The sequence below is a fragment of the Oncorhynchus keta genome, chromosome 21 (assembly GCF_023373465.1).
Source record: "Oncorhynchus keta strain PuntledgeMale-10-30-2019 chromosome 21, Oket_V2, whole genome shotgun sequence".
In the NCBI taxonomy this organism is placed as follows: domain Eukaryota; kingdom Metazoa; phylum Chordata; class Actinopteri; order Salmoniformes; family Salmonidae; genus Oncorhynchus; species Oncorhynchus keta.
In genome coordinates this window covers 40,459,721-40,471,324 of record NC_068441.1, presented here as the reverse complement: position 1 = coordinate 40,471,324, position 11,604 = coordinate 40,459,721, and the positions used below count along the sequence as shown (strand labels likewise).

At 46.4% G+C, this 11,604-nt stretch overlaps 1 protein-coding gene across 5 annotated transcripts in view; it reads left to right on the top strand.

Annotated features, from left to right (window-relative positions):
* The first annotated feature begins 1,290 nt into the window (after positions 1-1,290).
* LOC118399705 (plexin-A1-like) overlaps positions 1,291-11,604 on the top strand; it is a 365,392-nt gene continuing 355,078 nt past the window's right edge. For 2 of the 5 annotated variants that reach the window (XM_052473929.1, XM_052473931.1), the window contains exon 1: positions 1,291-1,482. The gene's annotated coding sequence lies outside the window, so the exon portion shown is untranslated. The remainder of the gene's footprint in view (positions 1,483-11,604) is intronic. The other 3 variants (XM_052473928.1, XM_052473930.1, XM_052473927.1) reach the window with 2 other exon arrangements.

Sequence of the window (11,604 nt, the reverse complement as noted above, 5' to 3'; positions counted from 1 at the left end):
ACTACCTCTGTTTATCCTCTGTTTATCCTCTGTTTATCCTCTGTTTATCCTCTGTTTATCCTCTGTTTATCCTCTGTTTACTACCTCTGTTTATCCTCTGTTTATCCTCTGTTCATCCTCTGTTTATCCTCTGTTTACTCCCTCTGTTTATCCTCTGTTTACTACCTCTGTTTATCCTCTGTTTATCCTCTGTTTACTACCTCTGTTTATCCTCTGTTTATCCTCTGTTTATCCTCTGTTTATCCTCTGTTTATCCTCTGTTTACTACCTCTGTTTATCCTCTGTTTATCCTCTGTTTATCCTCTGTTTATCCTCTGTTTACTACCTCTGTTTATCCTCTGTTTACTACCTCTGTTTATCCTCTGTTTATCCTCTGTTTATCCTCTGTTTATCCTCTGTTTATCCTCTGTTTACTACCTCTGTTTATCCTCTGTTTATCCTCTGTTTATCCTCTGTTTATCCTCTGTTTACTCCCTCTGTTTATCCTCTGTTTACTACCTCTGTTTATCCTCTGTTTATCCTCTGTTTACTACCTCTGTTTATCCTCTGTTTATCCTCTGTTTATCCTCTGTTTATCCTCTGTTTATCCTCTGTTTATCCTCTGTTTATCCTCTGTTTACTCCCTCTGTTTATCCTCTGTTTACTACCTCTGTTTATCCTCTGTTTATCCTCTGTTTACTACCTCTGTTTATCCTCTGTTTATCCTCTGTTTACTACCTCTGTTTATCCTCTGTTTACTACCTCTGTTTATCCTCTGTTTATCCTCTGTTTATCCTCTGTTTATCCTCTGTTTATCCTCTGTTTACTACCTCTGTTTATCCTCTGTTTATCCTCTGTTTATGCACTTACACGCATGCTCACACACGCAGAGCCAGGTGGTTGTTGGAATAACTCAGCTATTCCAAAAGCTTCCTTGCCGAGGGACCCATGGAACTGTGCCCAATACACACTTTGTAAGATGTTGAGATTCTGTGAGACTATGTATGAATATTAACATTTCAGGTTTTAAAGTCACTTCTACTGTCTTAAAGAACATTTTCTATAGACAGGTCTGTAATGAACCCTGTTTGAACAACCTTATTGACAAAGAAAAATGTAGACTGGTAATTTGGTATTCATATTGCCTAACCTTATTCATTCCACACCTCCACCCAGAGAAAATTTCTCTCTCATTTTATGAAACGAGATCAAAGACCAAGAATGTGAGATTGTTTTGCCAATTACATGCTGTGGCCACAAGCCGACTCGCTGACGCCCTCTGTGGACCATACAACGTATTGGGACAAGACAGCGCATATCCACGCGCTACTTGCTCACATCGAGGCTGGCTTCTCACTGGAAGCCTCGAGCTGCATTCCTCTCCATTCACAGGAAGGGAGCCGGCATGGTGAGCGCACTCGTAGTCCGTCACGAGTGAAAATGTCCTTAAGTTTTGGAATTTAATCAAGGCATGGATATCTAACCCAAGGATCACTTGAATTTGTAAGTAGGCCTATCCAGATCAATTTGTGCGTTGTTTGAATGAGATAAACGTTTTTGGGGGGGTTGACAAATGTGGGTGTTTTCGCTCCCATGTTGACAGTTTGTCTTGTCTGTTTAACATTTGCGTCTGACTGCAAGTTTGAAGCTTGTGATTTCCAAACAGCCCTTGTACTAGGCGAACAACTGGTTGCGCTTTGGTAACCCGTCTATTTACCTGTGTAGCCTATTGCACTTCACAATTAGTTGTTTTGTATGCTATCTTGGATGCGCATACAACAGTTATATATATAAATATAAATGTGTGTATATGTGTTTTTATGTAGCCCAATTCAACCAGTTGAAGGGTTGATCAACACCGAAGTGAGAACTGCGGATATTGTGTCGTTGGCAAGGTTGTGTGTTAGGTGTGTGGATGCATCCAGTTACTGTGCTACAGTACAAGCGCATAGGATACTTCAATAAACTGAGCAGAAGAGTTCGAGCCTAATTGGGCACTCTACGTCATAACTGAATTAACCGATGTTTCATCACGCGTCCTTTCCTAACATCCTTATATCCGTTTTGTTTTTATATTTGAACAAACATGGGCAAGGACCTATAGTTTCAAAACGGGAAAGAAGACTTGTGTATTAGTTACCTCATAGTAAAGGGAATGCTGTTGCATTGCGTTTTTGAGAAGGAATGTCTCCATAGACTACATAATTATAGCTATTCACTGACAGACAGATACTGTCGCCTGGAAAAGTCCTTCTTGGGCGGTGAGTGGGGAGGCATGTGTGGCTCGTGTTTGTCTTTACATTGAAATTCGCGGCATGCTCTCATGTATGGGGTTACTTCTTAGTCGTTCTACGCTACTTAGGCTGCGTTTAGACAGGCAGCCCAATTCTGATATTTTTGACCGATCAGATCAGCTCTGAACAATATATTATGTGAAAGAATCTGTGATTTGTTTAAAAGACCAATTATTTGAAAACATATCGGAATTGTCTAAATGCAGCCTAAATGGAGGTAAGGGGGTGTAGCATTTCTCATGTGAACCAGTGTGCGGCTTAGGAGCAAAAAAAATGAGTACCCTATTAACTTTAAAATAATGAAAAATGGTGTGTGAAAAGAGCCATAATCTGCTGACTAGTGAGAGGCAATTTGAAGGCTTTGTTTCAACAGCAATAATTGCATATTGAGGAGTAATCGAAGGATGAGAGTTGTCTGTGGGTGTGTTGGTCTACCCCATGCACCGAAAGTCCTCTTGAATATGCGCTGCTATAGGCTTCTCTATTGCATTTGTTCAATACTTTTTCAGTATTATTCTTGTGAGCAAATTACACGTCAAAAATACATCATTCACCAATTCAAATACATATATATTTTCCCCCTGACCAAATGTGAATTTATATAAAAGCAAAGGCATTTAAATCTGTTGTGATGAATTTGTCTTGTCCTTGCCCCCAGTTTTACAATTCAAGGCAACCAACATTGGCTTGGTGGTTAAAGGCTATGACACCTATTCGCATGTCAATTATGAAGGATATCAAACCTGAAACAAATGCTTGTTTAGTAGGCGGTTCTAGTTTAATATCGCCGACACTAATCAGTCATAGGGTTGGCATGGCTTTGGCTTGTAAATCACTGAATGACAGACTGGTTGGTTCTTCATCTTTAGCCCGACTCACCTGCACGTCTTACCAAGTTGTTGGACAATCTTCTGAGGGGAATTTGATACATTGAACCTGATGTTTTGCTTCATAAATGCAATATCTGCTAAGGTTGTATTTTTCTTCTCACTTACACAGTAGCTGTATCTGCCCCATATGGACATCTTTGAAGGAATAGTGTAGTTATGACTCCATGGCTTGACCCCATCAGTGCTTGACTTGGGCAGGAGCTCACCGGAGCTGACTACCGGCATCTCAAATGTTCTACTGCTTGAGCTCTTGTTCCTCTTATAGCTCAAAAGTGTTGTGGAGCTCCTGCATCTAAATATAAAAGGTACAGAAACCCCAACTGAGTACCGACACTTATTCCGGTCCAAGTCTACCACTGCCTGTCATAAATTAATTATGTGTGGATCCTCACATTTCATCTCATCATACGTGTCCCTAGTGTGGCATCGCAAATAACGTTGAGAAAATGATTAGGAATCCACCACCCTCGACATGTTATGATACAAATCTGCCTCAATAAGACCAGTGTTGGTCTATTTTTTTTATTGGATGGCATTTCACTGATCTTGTGTTGCTATCAACTGGAATGAGGAGAACCATTATCATGAGCACATACTTGCTGCAGTTGACCTACTTTCTAACTTGATTCTGTAGTGCGAATGGGCAGTGACTCAGTAGCCAGTACTTTCCTCCAGTGTATGTGTGTAGTGTTGGTCGTGTGTGGGTGTGTTTTGGTCGTGTGTGGGTGTGTTTTGGTCGTGTGTGGGTGTGTTTTGGTCGTGTGTGGGTGTGTTTTGGTTGTGTGTGGGTGTGTTTTGGTTGTGTGTGTGTGTTTTGGTTGTGTGGGTGTGTTTTGGTTGTGTGTGTGTGTGTGTGTTTTTGGTCGTGTGTGTGTGTTTTGGTCGTGTGTGTGTGTGTTTTGGTCGTGTGTGGGTGTGTTTTGGTCGTGTGTGTGTGTGTGTGTGTGTGTGTGTGTGTGTGTGTTTTGGTCGTGTGTGTGTGTTTTGGTCGTGTGGGTGTGTTTTGGTCGTGTGTGGGTGTGTTTTGGTCGTTTGTGGGTGTGTTTTGGTCGTGTGTGGGTGTGTTTTGGTCGTGTGTGTGTGTATGTATGTATATATATATATATATATATATATATACGCCCGCGCTGGTCGTGTGTGTGTGTACGCCCGCGCTGGTCGTGTGTGTGTGTACGTACGCCCGCTGGTCGTGTGTGTGTACGCCCGGGCTGGTCGTGTGTGTGTGTACGCACGCCCGCGCTGGTCGTGTGTGTGTACGCACGCCCGCGCTGGTCGTGTGTGTGTGTCTCCACGCGCGTGTGCGCTGGTCGTGTGTATGTCCGCGCGCGCGTGCTGGTCGTGTGTGTGTCCCACGCGCGTGTGCGCTGGTCGTGTGTGTCCGCGCGCGCGTGCTGGTCGTGTGTGTGTGTGTGTGTGTGTGTGTGTGTGTGTGTGTGTGTGTGTGTGTGTGTGTGTGTGTGTGTGTGCGCACGCGCGTGCTGGTCGTGTGTGTGTACGCCCGCTCTGGTCGTGTGTGTACATACGCCCACGCTGGTCGTGTGTGTGTGTGTGTGTGTGTGTGTGTGTGTGTGTGTGTGTGTGTGTGTGTGTGTGTGTGTGTGTGTGTGTGTACACCCGCGCGCGTGTTGGTCGTGTGTGTACGCCCGCTTGTGATGGTCTTGTGTGTGTGTGTGTGTGTGCGTGTGATGGTCGTGTGCGTGTGTGTACGCCCACTTGTGATGGTCTTGTGTGTGTGTGTGTGTGCGCGTGCGCGATGGTCGTGTGCATGTTGGTCTCTCGTCTTGGTTGTGTGTGTGCGTGCGTGCGTGCGTGCGTGCGTGCGTGCGTGCTGGTCGTGTGTGTGTACACGCGCGCGTGCTGGTCGTGTGTATGTCCGCGCACGCGTGCTGGTCGTGTGTGTGTACGCGCGCGCGTGCTGGTCGTGTGTGTGTACGCGCGCGCGTGCTGGTCGTGTGTGTGTACGCGCGCGCGTGCTGGTCGTGTGTGTGTACGCCCGCTCTGGTCGTGTGTGTACATACGCCCACGCTGTGTGTGTGTGTGTGTGTGTGTGTGTGTGTGTGTGTGTGTGTGTGTGTGTGTGTGTGCGCGTGCACGTGTGATGGTCATGTGCATGCGCACGTTGGTAGTGCGTGTGCAGGATGATCGTGCACGCGCGTTGTTTGTGTGTTGGTCTAGCATGGTGTGTGTGTGTGTGTGTGTGTGTGTGTGTGTGTGTGTGTGTGTGTGTGTGTGTGTGTGTGTGTGTGTGTGTGCGTGCATTTGTGATGGTCATGTGCATGCGCACGTTGGTAGTGCGTGTGCAGGATGATCGTGCGCGCGCGTTGTTTGTGTGTGTGTGTGTTGGTCTAGCATGGTGTGTGTGTGTGTGCGTGTTGGTTGTGTGTGTGTGCGCGTGTTGGTTGTGTGTGTGCGCGTGTTGGTCTCGTGTGTGTGTGCACACGCGTGTTGGTCGTGTGTTTGTGTGTGTGTGTGTGTGCGTGTGCGCGCGCGTTGGTCTCCTGTGTGTATGTGTGTGCATTTCGATCTCGTGTGTGTGTGTGTGTGTGTGTGTGTGTGTGTGTGTGTGTGTGTGTGTGTGTGTGTTGCTGGGCGTTTCTGCTTGGTCTCCTGTGTGTATGTGTGTGCATTTTGGTCTCCGGTGTGTGTGTGTGCGCGTGCATGTGCATATTGGTCTCTTTTCAGGGCACCTTGACTGCCAGACATTTTAAACCAGTGTGACAACCTCATCCTGATAAATAAAATAAAAATCTCTCCCTCTTGTTCACTCGTTCTGTTTCTTACTCTCTTGCTGTTATTCTCCCACTCTTTCGCTTTCCCTGGATCTTCCTTCAGGCCCTCTCTCTTTTCCTACTGTCAGTGCTGTGTGTTTTCCCTCTGCAGAGTGCCCCTACTTTCATCATGTTCTTAGTTCTGGCACGATTTCCACATTTTGGAATCTCCACTTCCCCTCTCTCTGTTTGAACTTCTCTTAGTTGTGGGTTTCGGCTCATTAGGTCAAATCTGTCACTTATTATAGTGTCCAAATGTACTACAAAGTGTCAGAAGGATAATTTTGGTCATGAAGTCAGTCTCATCCAAAACTGAGATTTGTGAGTTGATTGGAAAACATGGTATGTAACAGAGTTAAGGGTACCGTAATAGTTTTCCTCATGTTGGGTTTATCTCAATCCTGACAAACTTTGCCTCAGTTTCACATCATCTGGCTGAAGACCTGGTTAGACATTTCAAGTTATCTAGAAGGATGAGTGACTGTAACTGTGTACTGTTTTGGCAGAGTGAATGTGCAAACACTTGCCACGTGCGAGCACACACATGAGACACCCACGCTAACCCCCCCCAGACAACTCTCATTTGGCTTTAATCATGGCCGCTGCATTTCTTTATGAACCTGCTGAAAATCAAGACCAAATCAGGAAGTTCGGCCCTCCTTTAAAGATGATTGAGGCTTCCTCAATAGAGCGTAATGGAATATCTGCTTTTCTATACATACCGGTGGAGCTGTTGTGTTTTTGGGGTTGTGGGCCAAGTCGAGGCTTGGAGGTGGGTTGTCGTTAAATCTTTAGCCCTTCCCTCACCCTTTCTTCTCTCTGTTCCTCCGCTTCTCTCTTCCCTTCCCTCACCCTTTCTTCTCTCTGTTCCTCCACTTCTCTCTTCACTTCCCTCACTCTTTCTTCTCGCTGTTCCTCCGCTTCTCTCTTTCCTCTCTCTGTTCCTCCGCTTCTCTCTTCCCTTCCCTCACCTTTCTTCTCCTCCTCCGCTCTCTCTTCCCTTCCCTCACTCTTTCTTCTCTCTGTTCCTCCGCTTCTCTTTCTTCCCTTCCCTCACCCTTCTTTTTCTTCTCTGTTCTGTTCCTCCGCTTCTCTGTTCCTTTCCTCCTCTCTGTTCCGCTTCTCTCTTCCCTTCCCTCACTCTTTCCTCTCTCTGTTCCTCCGCTTCTCTCTTCCCTTCCCTCACTCTTTCTTCTCGCTGTTCCTCCGCTTCTCTCTTTCCTCTCTCTGTTCCGCTTCTCTCTTCCCTTCCCTCACCCTTTCTTCTCTCTGTTCCTCCGCTTCTCTCTTCCCTTCCCTCACTCTTTCCTCTCTCTGTTCCTCCGCTTCTCTCTTCCCTTCCCTCACTCTTTCCTCTCTCTGTTCCTCCGCTTCTCTCTTCCCTTCCCTCACTCTTTCCTCTCTCTGTTCCTCCGCTTCTCTCTTCCCTTCCCTCACTCTTTCTTCTCGCTGTTCCTCCGCTTCTCTCTTTCCTCTCTCTGTTCCGCTTCTCTCTTCCCTTCCCTCACTCTTTCCTCTCTCTGTTCCTCCGCTTCTCTCTTCCCTTCCCTCACCCTTTCCTCTCTCTGTTCCTCCGCTTCTCTCTTCCCTTCCCTCACTCTTTCCTCTCTCTGTTCCTCCGCTTCTCTCTTCCCTTCCCTCACTCTTTCCTCTCTCTGTTCCGCTTCTATCTTCCCTTCCCTCACCCTTTCTTCTCTCTGTTCCTCCGCTTCTCTCTTCCCTTCCCTCACTCTTTCCTCTCTCTGTTCCTCCGCTTCTCTCTTCCCTTCCCTCACTCTTTCCTCTCTCTGTTCCTCCGCTTCTCTCTTCCCTTCCCTCACTCTTTCCTCTCTCTGTTCCTCCGCTTCTCTCTTCCCTTCCCTCACTCTTTCCTCTCTCTGTTCCTCCGCTTCTCTCTTCCCTTCCCTCACTCTTTCCTCTCTCTGTTCCTCCGCTTCTCTCTTACCTTCCCTCACTCTTTCCTCTCTCTGTTCCTCCGCTTCTCTCTTTCCTTCCCTCACTCTTTCTTCTCTCTGTTCCTCCGCTTCTCTCTTCCCTTCCCTCACTCTTTCCTCTCTCTGTTCCTCCGCTTCTCTTTCCTCTCTCTGTTCCGCTTCTCTTTTCCCTTCCCTCACTCTTTCCTCTCTCTGTTCCTCTGCTTCTCTGTTCCTCAGCTTCTCTGTTCCTCCGCTTCTCTTTCCTCTCTGTTCCTCTGCTTCTCTCTTCCCTTCCCTCACTCTTTCCTCTCTCTGTTCCTCCGCTTCTCTCTTCCCTTCCCTCACTCTTTCCTCCGCTTCTCTCTCTCTTCCCCTCCCTCACTCTTTCCTCTCTCTGTTCCTCAATTTGGTTTAAATAATGCAAAAACAAAGTGTTGGAGAAGAAAGTAAAAGTGCAATATGTGCCATGTAAGAAAGCTAACGTTTAAGTTCTTTGCTCAGAACATATGAAAGCTGGTGGTTCCTTTTAACATGAGTCTTCAATATTCCCAGGTAAGAAGTTTTAGGTTGAAGTTATTATAGGAATTATAGGACTATTTCTCTCTCTACCATTTGTATTATATATATACCTTTGACTATTGGATGTTCTTATAGGCACTATAGAATTGCCAGTGTAACAGTATAGCTTCCGTTCCTCTCCTCGCCCCTACCTGGGCTTGAACCAGGGACACATCTACAACTGCCTCCCACGAAGCATCGTTACCCATCGCTCCACAAAAGCCGCAGCCCTTGCAGAGCAAGGGGAACAACTACTTCAAGGTCTCAGAGCGAGTGACGTCACCGATTGAAACGCTATTAGCGCGCACCCAGCTAACTAGCTAGCCATTTCAGATCAGTTACACAGGCACCACTTGGCCCATCAAATGACAAAAAAGCTTCCCTTCTTCCTCTGCTGAGGGAACAGTCGGTCAATGGAGCTGTCCAGGTAGTGTATCGATCAGGAAGTCACCGGTTAAAGTTACCATTCAGACATCTGGAGGAAGAGTAATTGCCAACCTGCAATCCCACACACCCCGAAGCCAGGGTCTTTTTCAGGAGGGCAATCGTTTTGACATGGAAAGCGGAAACGCATGTTTCTTTTTGGACCAGTTAATCCCTCGTTTCAGTCTGTTTCCTTAAATTTGGTGCTTAATAAACAGAACCCAGGGTTTCCCAAAGCACAGTTCTTTGCGTTAATCAAGTTTTTAATTCAGGAGATGGAAGTCCTCCACCAGAGCAAATATTGAATCCCTGGAAAACCATTAATTGCCAAAAACAGTGAACGTAGGTCTTCATGAAAAAAAAAAAAAAAAAAAAAAAAAAAAAAAAATAAAAAAAATGCCATTTAGCTGACGCTTTTATCCAAAGCGACTTACAGTCATGTGTGCATACATTCTACGTATGGGTGGTCCCGGGAATCGAACCCACTACCCTGGCGTTACAAGCGCCATGCTCTACCAACTGAGCCACAGAAGGACCATGAAGGACCAAGAATATTGGTAGATGTTAGAATGCTGTTGATGCTGCTGCTGTTGCTGTTGCTTCTGCTTCTGCTGCTGCTGTTGATGATGCTGCTGCTGTTGATGCTGCTGCTGTTGATGATATTTTCAAAAAGGTTGGGGGAGCCTAGTGGTTGCTTGTAGTGCTCAGTGGAGTCGTTGTGTGTGTGGCTTTTGTTGAAGCACCACATTTTCTGTGCAACATACAGAACTAAAAAGGCCTTAGTTTGTGTCTGCCTTCCTATTTCTCAGGTCTCCTCTGTGGGGAAGATTAAATGGAGAATAGTTTACATAAGCACGCAGGCATTTATTGTTGCAATTAATGTTAATGGTGCAGCAGGCTCGCTTCAAAATTGCCTCATCTCCTCTGCAGTACCTGCCTTGGGCCTCGCCCTCTCTTAGTTTGTTTTATTTACAGAGGGGAATTTAAATAATTCACGAGCCTGTAAATAAGACAAATAGAACGCAGTGCTGGGCCTTTTAGAGCCACTTGCCCAGGGAAAGCATGGCCGCCATGCCCCTATAAATCAGGTGAGGTGTGGCGACGTAAAGGAGAGACGGGAAGGCTCTTTTGAGGGAGGTAACATCAAATCAAATAATTTTATTTGTCACATACACATGGTTAGCAGATGTTAATGCGAGTGTAGCGAAATGCTTGTGCTTCTAGTTCCGACAATGCAGTAATAACCAACAAGTAATCTAGCTAACAATTCCAAAACTACTACCTTATAGACACAAGTGTAAGGGGATAAAGAATATGTACATAAGGATATATGAATGAGTGATGGTACAGAGCGGCATAGGCAAGATACAGTAGATGGTATTGAGTGCAGTATATACATATGAGATGAGTATGTAAACAAAGTGGCATAGTTAAAGTGGCTAGTGATACATGTATTACATAAAGATGCAGTAGATGATATAGAGTACAGTATATACATATACATATGAGATGAATAATGTAGGGTATGTAAACATTATATTAGGTAGCATTGTTTAAAGTGGCTAGTGATACATCATTTCCCATTAATTCCCATTATTAAAGTGGCTGGAGTTGAGTCAGTGTGTTGGCAGCAGCCACTCAATGTTAGTGGTGGCTGTTTAACAGTCTGATGGCCTTGAGATAGAAGCTGTTTTTCAGTCTCTCGCCTTCTGTTTTTCAGTACTGACCTCTCCTTCTGGAAGATAGCGGGGTGAACAGGCAGTGGCTCGGGTGGTTGTTATCCTTGATGATCTTTATGGCCTTCCTGTGACATCAGGTGGTGTAGGTGTCCTGGAGGGCAGGTAGTTTGCCCCCGGTGATGCGTTGTGCAGACCTCACTACCCTCTGGAGAGCCTTACGGTTGTGGGCGGAGCAGTTGCCGTACCAGGCGGTGATACAGCCCGACAGGATGCTCTCGATTGTGCATCTGTAGAAGTTTGAGTGCTTTTGGTGACAAGCCGAATTTCTTCAGCCTCCTGAGGTTGAAGAGGCGCTGCTGCGCCTTCTTCACGATGCTGTCTGTGTGGGTGGACCAATTCAGTTTGTCTGTGATGTGTATGCCGAGGAACTTAAAACTTACTACCCTCTCCACTACTGTTCCATCAATGTGGATAGGGGGGTGTTCCCTCTGCTGTTTCCTGAAGTCCACAATCATCTCCTTAGTTTTGTTGACGTTGAGTGTGAGGTTATTTTCCTGACACCACACTTCGAGGGCCCTCACCTCCTCCCTGTAGGCCGTCTTGTCGTTGTTGGTAATCAAGCCTACCACTGTTGTGTCGTCCGCAAACTTGATGATTGAGTTGGAGGCGTGCGTGGCCACGCAGTCGTGAGTGAACAGGGAGTACAGGAGAGGGCACAGAACGCACCCTTGTGGGGCCCCCGTGTTGAGGATCAGCGGGGTGGAGATGTTGTTGCCGACCCTCACCACCTGGGGGCGGCCCGTCAGGAAGTCCAGTACCCAGTTGCACAGGGCTGGGTTGAGACCCAGGGTCTCGAGCTTGATGACGAGCTTGGAGGGCACTATGGTGTTAAATGCCGAGCTGTAGTTGATGAACAGCATTCTCACATAGGTATTCCTCTTGTCCAGATGGGTTAGGGCAGTGTGCAGTGTGGTTGAGATTGCATCGTCTGTGGACCTATTTGGGCGGTAAGCAAATTGGAGTGGGTCTAGGGTGTCAGGTAGGGTGGAGGTGATATGGTCCTTGACTAGTCTCTCAAAGCACTTCATGATCACTGC